At 44.4% G+C, this 6790-nt stretch overlaps 1 long non-coding RNA gene across 1 annotated transcript; it reads left to right on the top strand.

Annotated features, from left to right (window-relative positions):
• Window positions 1–1993: 1993 nt before the first annotated feature.
• Window positions 1994–3212, top strand: LOC129164227 (uncharacterized). The gene is made up of 5 exons (XR_008563825.2): window positions 1994–2399; window positions 2542–2647; window positions 2728–2905; window positions 2982–3056; window positions 3136–3212. It is a non-coding gene; the product is annotated as an uncharacterized lncRNA (long non-coding RNA).
• Window positions 3213–6790: the final 3578 nt, after the last annotated feature.

The raw sequence follows: 6790 nt of genomic DNA, 5'->3' as shown, positions 1-6790 counted from the left end.
TTCTAATATTTATGAGATTTCCATGATTTGCTTTATTAAGCCTGATATTTAATCTGTGTGATTTTGGCCACGGGCAGGACACTGTCTCTATAAAACCTGAGGAGTAAACATTCGTCGTCGTCTTCCTCCGCTTATCCGGGTCCGGGTCGCGGGGGCAGCATCCCAACTAGGGAGCTCCAGACCGTCCTCTCCCCGGCCTTCTCCACCAGCTCCTCCGGCAGTACCCCAAGGCGTTTCCGGACCAGATTGGAGATGTAACCTCTCCAACGTGTCCTGGGTCGACCCGGGGGCCTCCTGCCGGCAGGACATGCCCGAAACACCTCCCCGGCGAGGCGTCCAGGAGCCATCCTGACCAGATGCCCAAACCACCTCAACTGGCTCCTTTCGATCCGGAGGAGCAGCGGTTCTACTCCGAGTCCTTCCCGAATTTCCGAACCCGAAAAAGGGCACTTTTGGCGTCTGGGGTCTGACGCGGAGGGTGGCTGACCAAGCGTTTGTTTCCGACGCTTAGGGTTTGAGAATGTGTTGCAACTGTATCAGCAGGTGACAAGCTCCTGCGCTCGGGGGGGGGGGGGGGGGGGGGGGCAATGCGTTGTGCCAGACCGTAGGTACTGACACGCGATCGTTCATGTCGGTTCATTTCCTTTAATGTTTTCTGTCTTTTATTTGCGCCTGATGTGTATCGATGCTGTGGAGCGGGGCGCATCAACTTGTCCTCCGACGCACAGATCACTGATGCGGCCGGCAAGCAGGGAGCGCTCCGCTGTTTTCGCGGTCGGTAGATCTGCCTCCTCAGCACGGCCACAGTAACAATCAGGTGTCGCCACCTCAAAAACTAATTTAACACACGATCGTTCATGTCAGTTCATTTCCTTTAATGTTTTCTGTCTTTTATTTGCGCCTGATGCATTTCGCTGCATGCTGTGGAGCGGGGCGCTGCGCGCATCACCTTGTCCTCCGACACACTGATCACTGATACGGCCGCCAAACAGCAAGCGCTCCGCTGTTTTTGCGGTCGGTAGATCTTTTAGAACTGCAGTTCAAAGGTAACTCATGAGGTGAATATATATGAACCCAGGTAGCAGTTTTTCTTTAGGATTGAGAGGAGATGCAGGAAGATAATAAACAGACAGGACAGAAAAATAGTCAAATAAAAACAAGTTAGTTTTTGTACCTGCTGTTATAACAAACAGACACCATTGAAGGTCATCAAAAGTGAGGAACAGAAAATGAAATAATTATTTTAATGTTTAGAGCAGCAGGAACTCCGAGAGGCTGCAGGCGCATCAGTGAGTTTGCGGCCGCTGCGCAGGGGGAGGGGGGAGAGGGCTGAAGCAGGGGGAGGGGGGAGAGGGCTGAAGCAGAAACTACCGTTGTTAAAAGAAATGTGTTTAACTTTGAAAATGTGGGTGCAATTTTAATTGTCAAAAACTCCAGCGAACCATTAGTTCATTTTGCTCAAATAGAAGTAGAGGCCTGCCTCTAATACTGGCCCTCCTTCCAATAAAGGCCTGGAGCTTGATGAGCTTGAGTCAAATACAGGCCCGGGCCTGTATTAGAGGATTTACGGTATGGTAAAATAATTAATAGGGCATATGTGGATGGGTAAAAGGGTAAAACCTAGTGCATTTAACATAAAAATGTATTGAAATATGACGGAGCTCTTGGAGGGACACTTCTGTGTTCCATTCTTCCACCCGGTTCTCCCCAGCGGTCAGCCCGGTGCATGTCTGACCGATGCGACGCCTACTAGCTGCTGCGCGGGCTGATTGCTTGTGGAGCTCTCGAACTCGTAGAGAGACCTGACCGCAGAAATCCTGCAGCTCAATTCCCTACCTAAATGCAAAGTTTGAGACGTGGTTCACTTAGGTCTGCACTGCCTTCGGGCTGATTTGTCAAGTTCACCAAATGGCGAACGGGATGTAAGGTTAGAATCAGCGGCGAATCGGAACATATATCAAAGCCCTGGCCGACGAAACAGTCCACTTGACTATTACTGTCAGGCTCGGAGAAAATTCGGGTTGTTTTTGTGTCAGTTGATTCTGCAACAGTGACTCTTACTAACGCAGCACTAGTTGACAGACATCATTACAGCGTGAAATCCAGCACTGCGTGACCCGGTTCTGTAAGGAATTCTGTTCAGGAGGTCGCATTTCAGGCTGTCCACATCATGTGTGACTGACTTTTACGTTATAATAACGATCACACACTAGGAATGTTATAAAGCGCCTATATAGGACAGTTTCTTTTGTATATTATCTGACTTTATAAACTCCAACAACAATGTGCTTCTATTTTTTTCAGGCTAAATCTACCCAAGACATTGGCTGTCAGACTGATTTAGTAGTCTGCAAGAATGCTCTTGTCCAGCCTGACGTGAAGCCTTACCCGTAGCAAAGGTGAATTATTTTTAATAATTGTCTATGTTAAACATTTTATTATTACCTTCTAGTTTTAATTTGTTTTGCAGATTATTGTTACACGTGATTTTATGCTCTTTTAAACATTTATAAATGTGCTGTTTCTTTGTTTTTTATATAGCCACCCAGTTTTGAGCTCCCAGCTGCTGTGTGTCTTGCGACACAGGGACCATGACGGAAATTCATCTTCCAGAAAGTCGGGCTCATCATTTAGCCAGATTTCTAAGGTATAGGCCAAAAATGTTTAGGTTAGTTTTGATAAGGTCTGTGCGTCTCTCATTTCATGACGTAACTTTTCATATTTTAGTTCCTGGGTGCCTTCAGTGTGCAGGGACTGTCCAAGCAGACATTCTATCAACATCAGGCAAAGCTCTTAATTCCAACAGTGAGCTGGCAGTGGCAGCTAGAGCAAGCTGATTTCATCCAGGAGGCTACTGAATCTGGACCTGTGACTCTTGGTGGTGACATGCGAGCTGATTCACCTTGTGAATACGTTTACATTTATTTATTTTATTCCTTTGCTATCAAATGTAAATTAAGTAATAACTTGCATTTCTGAAGGACACTCAGCCAAATATGGCAGCTACACCATGATGGATCTCAAAAGAAACAGTTATTGATATCCAACTCGTACAGGTACAACATTACCTGATGATTCCAGTACATTTCATGGTTAATTATTCACAGATCAATGGAGAATTATGTTTATTTTCAGAGCAATGAAGTTGGAAATAGTGTGCAAATGGAGAAGGAGGGATTTGTGCAAAGTCTGAGCACACTTTTGGAGAGGGGGGGTCGATGTGCAGCAAGTTGTGACTGACCGCCACACAGGAGTGCAGAAGCATTTGCGGGAGGGAAAAAAAGGAAATCAGTCACTACTTTGACCCCTGGCACATGGGAAAAGGTAATCTTTGGGGATGTATAGAGTGAATATTACAGGATTTTTTTTTTCTATTTTAAATGTGGGTCTATTTGGCTCTCCATAAATTGGTAAGAAAATCGAAGAGCTGGGGAAGAGAAAGACGACCCAGGATGTGAGACTGTGGAAGCAAAGAGTGGTGAACCACCTCTACTGGTCAGCATCCCTCTTTATTCCAGATTGGTTCGGCATGTACATGCTAATGTGGTGATACATAACCCAAACCAATATTACAATAACATAAACTCGTACACAAAGCGCTCCTCTTGATAGAGCAAATCTGTTCAGCACATTCTGACAGACAGACCACCTTTCTTCTGTCATGTTGCTGTACAGGACATTTTTAGAGTTTTTCTTTTAAAAGATGAATAGTATTACATTTAAAGAGCAATACTTTCACATGATCATTTTCCCACACTTTCTGTATACCTGTATTTTGTTGTTTTTCAATAAAGAATGACAAATTATTTAAGTTCATGGTTTTTTAGCACACAAATATCTGTCTGTAAAAAATATCAACAAAGCTAATGTTTACATAACAAGTATGATTGGGTTTTGAAATACAGCACTCTGTTTATTTTAGTAAGATTTTTAAACCAAGTAAAGTTAGTAAAGAACACATTTCTATTGTCTGCTAAGAAACTGTTGGACTTAAAACAGGCCAGTTGTAGAAACAACTTGGCATAAATGACTCTTCCTTCATTTTTTGTCTTAACCAAAGAAATTCCAGTAATTGAGCAAAAACATTAATTTTTTTACATCACATTTTATAAAATAACAGGACACAAAGTGTCGGTACATTTAAAAAATACTAAAAATAATAAAAGGGGCCCAGAGAGCTGCAGAGTGAGTGGAACATTGGGTTGTGAAGGAAGAACAGTTCTCAACAGTGTGATATGAGGGTGTAGAAGGTGAAGCCGGTGCAGGTCCCCCATCATGTTCACCAGCTTCACACTGCTGACCACCCCCATGTCATTGCTGCCACAGTGGATGAGAAGGACATCAGGAGCTGCTCTTCCATGCATGGAGTTGAAAAAGAAGGGGAGAAGGTCTTTCCACCTCAGTCCGCCCCAACCGAACCAGGAGACACGGACGTCAGGGAGGCCAAGGTTGTCTCCGAGGGTCTCTGCAGCTCTCTGGGCACCACGCCTCACTCAGCTGTCACTGATTATCCAAATGGCTATGGAGCAAAAAATAACAGGTTTGGCCTAGCTGTTTAAAGTACAAAACCATACATGAAGTGGTCAAGACAGGTACTTGGAACTTACACGCTGCGTTGTGTAGCTGACGTTGAAGACACATGGTGCTGCCATGGTGACCTTTTAACAGATCTAAGAAAAAAATGTAATAAAAGAGTGAAACTTAAAAACTCCCAGACCTCAATTCATGATTGCTAATCAGCTATGGCTGATTTATTGTTTGGATCACAGTGAGTTACACTAATTCTAATATATTTTTATTTCTATTACACATACATATTTTTTAACTGTTATTTTCACATGACTTATCAGGCTCTCTCGTTCTGGTTCTCATGATAATAATTCTGTTTCTTCCAGTTCCCCTGTGCCCTGGGAGGGTTTCAAACACTGCCTTCTTCTGCTGGAGACCATGGCGCGCTGCTGCGGCGCATTATTCGGTTATTGTTACCGGTATGTAAAACGCTTGGTCTCAGATTTTGTAAGAAAAATAAAATTTCCCCCCAAAATACGACTTATATATGTTTTTTTTCTTCTTCATTATACATTTAATGGCTGGTGCGACTCAGGGGCGACTTAATAGTCTTGAAAATATGGTACGTGAAAAATAGTGAAAAGTTGCTCAAAGCAAAATATATTTTTCTTACGGAAATAACTTATAAACTTACCGATGTAATATTTTTTATTCACAGAAAGGTACTTCTCATGAAAAAGCGCCGCAAACCTCCACCTGAACTCCATGCGGTCGATGGGTGTTCCACAGAGTTAGCTCCGGTTGTAGCTAGATGGCTACATCCATTAGCTCGGCTCCCACCTCCGCGTCAGCTTTAGGTTAGCTTCAGGTTAGCTTCAGGTTAGCTTGTAGCTAGTTCGGCCGGGTGTCGTCAGTTGATCCCAGCCTTACAGCCCCACCCTCAGCTCCTCCTCTCTTCCCTTTTATGGAGTTGTCTGGGCTTGATGAAACCTGTGACACAGTCATAATGGCGGTGGTGGCTACCTCCGATTTTAGCACAAAAACTTGTTATTGGAGGCTATGGAAACCCATTGTCCATATATTAATGTCGATGGTTTGTACGCGTGTATGTGAACCTATGGTGTGAACCAGTTGTTAATAGCTGTCCTACGACTCTCTGCCTCTCTGTCCTGTTTGCTCCGGTTGAAAGACACCCAAAACCACACCCCCTTCACGTGGTCACACACACACACACAAGTTCGGTGTGTGTGTGTGTGTGTGTGTGTGGTTTTTGTGCAGTGTCTGTTTACGAACACATTTGACTATCGCAGAATTGTATTTTGAAATGCTTTATTTTGTTAAATTTACCAGCCTGCCTCTTATGTCTAGGTTTGACCTCCTGCCAGAATTGACGCGGTCCGCCCGCGGCTTGCGAAAAAAATTGAGCAGACGCCGAAACGATTGCTGCATGGCGCAGGCTGGAGCGCCGGCGCGCGGTGCTTCGTGGCGCTTCGGCGGCCCATGTGGTCTGTAGAATTGGATAACAAGGGCGCAGAATGAAGGCGGCCCCAATTTCACTGCGCTTCTGCAGCCGGTGTGTCCCCGGCGTCAAGTCTACCCCTTTATAAAGTCTACAGACTAGAGGCTGAGAGAGAAGGACTTTTGGCTTAATGTAGGCACCAGTGGCGACTTGAGTTGGCTGGATATATTTACAGAGCTGTTTTGTAAAGCTCCCCCATACCAGTGCTCTTTAGTAAGCAGAGTCAGGTGGGGCGTTTTCTTTTGTTGCTCGGTCCAGCTCTTATTTGTAAGATCCTGAGATTTCCTCCTCCTGGGTAAGGCAAGGTTAAGTTTTGTTTTGGGACAGAGGTAGTAGGTAACTTTAAATAGTGATTCACTTAGCAGTCATATTAGTTTGATTTCTTTCCTTACAGGTGGTTGTCTTAGTTTCCTCTCCCGTTGGGACACCTTTTGTTAATAATAAACCGTTTGATTTAAGGTGATTGGTTTGGGTCTTGGTCTGTTTTATCCACCTTTTTGTTTTAAGCCTCTGTTGGGTATTTTTTTATTCTAAAACGAACTACACAGGAGAAAAGGTTCAGTAGGTTTTTTACGCTGGATACAGCGGAGAGAGACAGGTCGAGAGCCTGTTAGGCCCTCGTCCAATCAACTCTGGCCTCCCCTCTGCACCACAGTGGGTTTTATTGAAACACAGGGAAAAAAGGACAAAGAGCAATCCATCGCGGTCTACACTTAGCCAATTACAGTGCTGCTTTTAGGCTAAGGTGGGATATTCCAAAAA

The sequence above is a fragment of the Nothobranchius furzeri genome, chromosome 4, assembly GCF_043380555.1.
Source record: "Nothobranchius furzeri strain GRZ-AD chromosome 4, NfurGRZ-RIMD1, whole genome shotgun sequence".
NCBI lineage: Eukaryota > Metazoa > Chordata > Actinopteri > Cyprinodontiformes > Nothobranchiidae > Nothobranchius > Nothobranchius furzeri.
The sequence above is the reverse complement of the archived record's forward strand: the minus strand, read 5'-3'. Positions and strand labels throughout refer to the sequence as shown.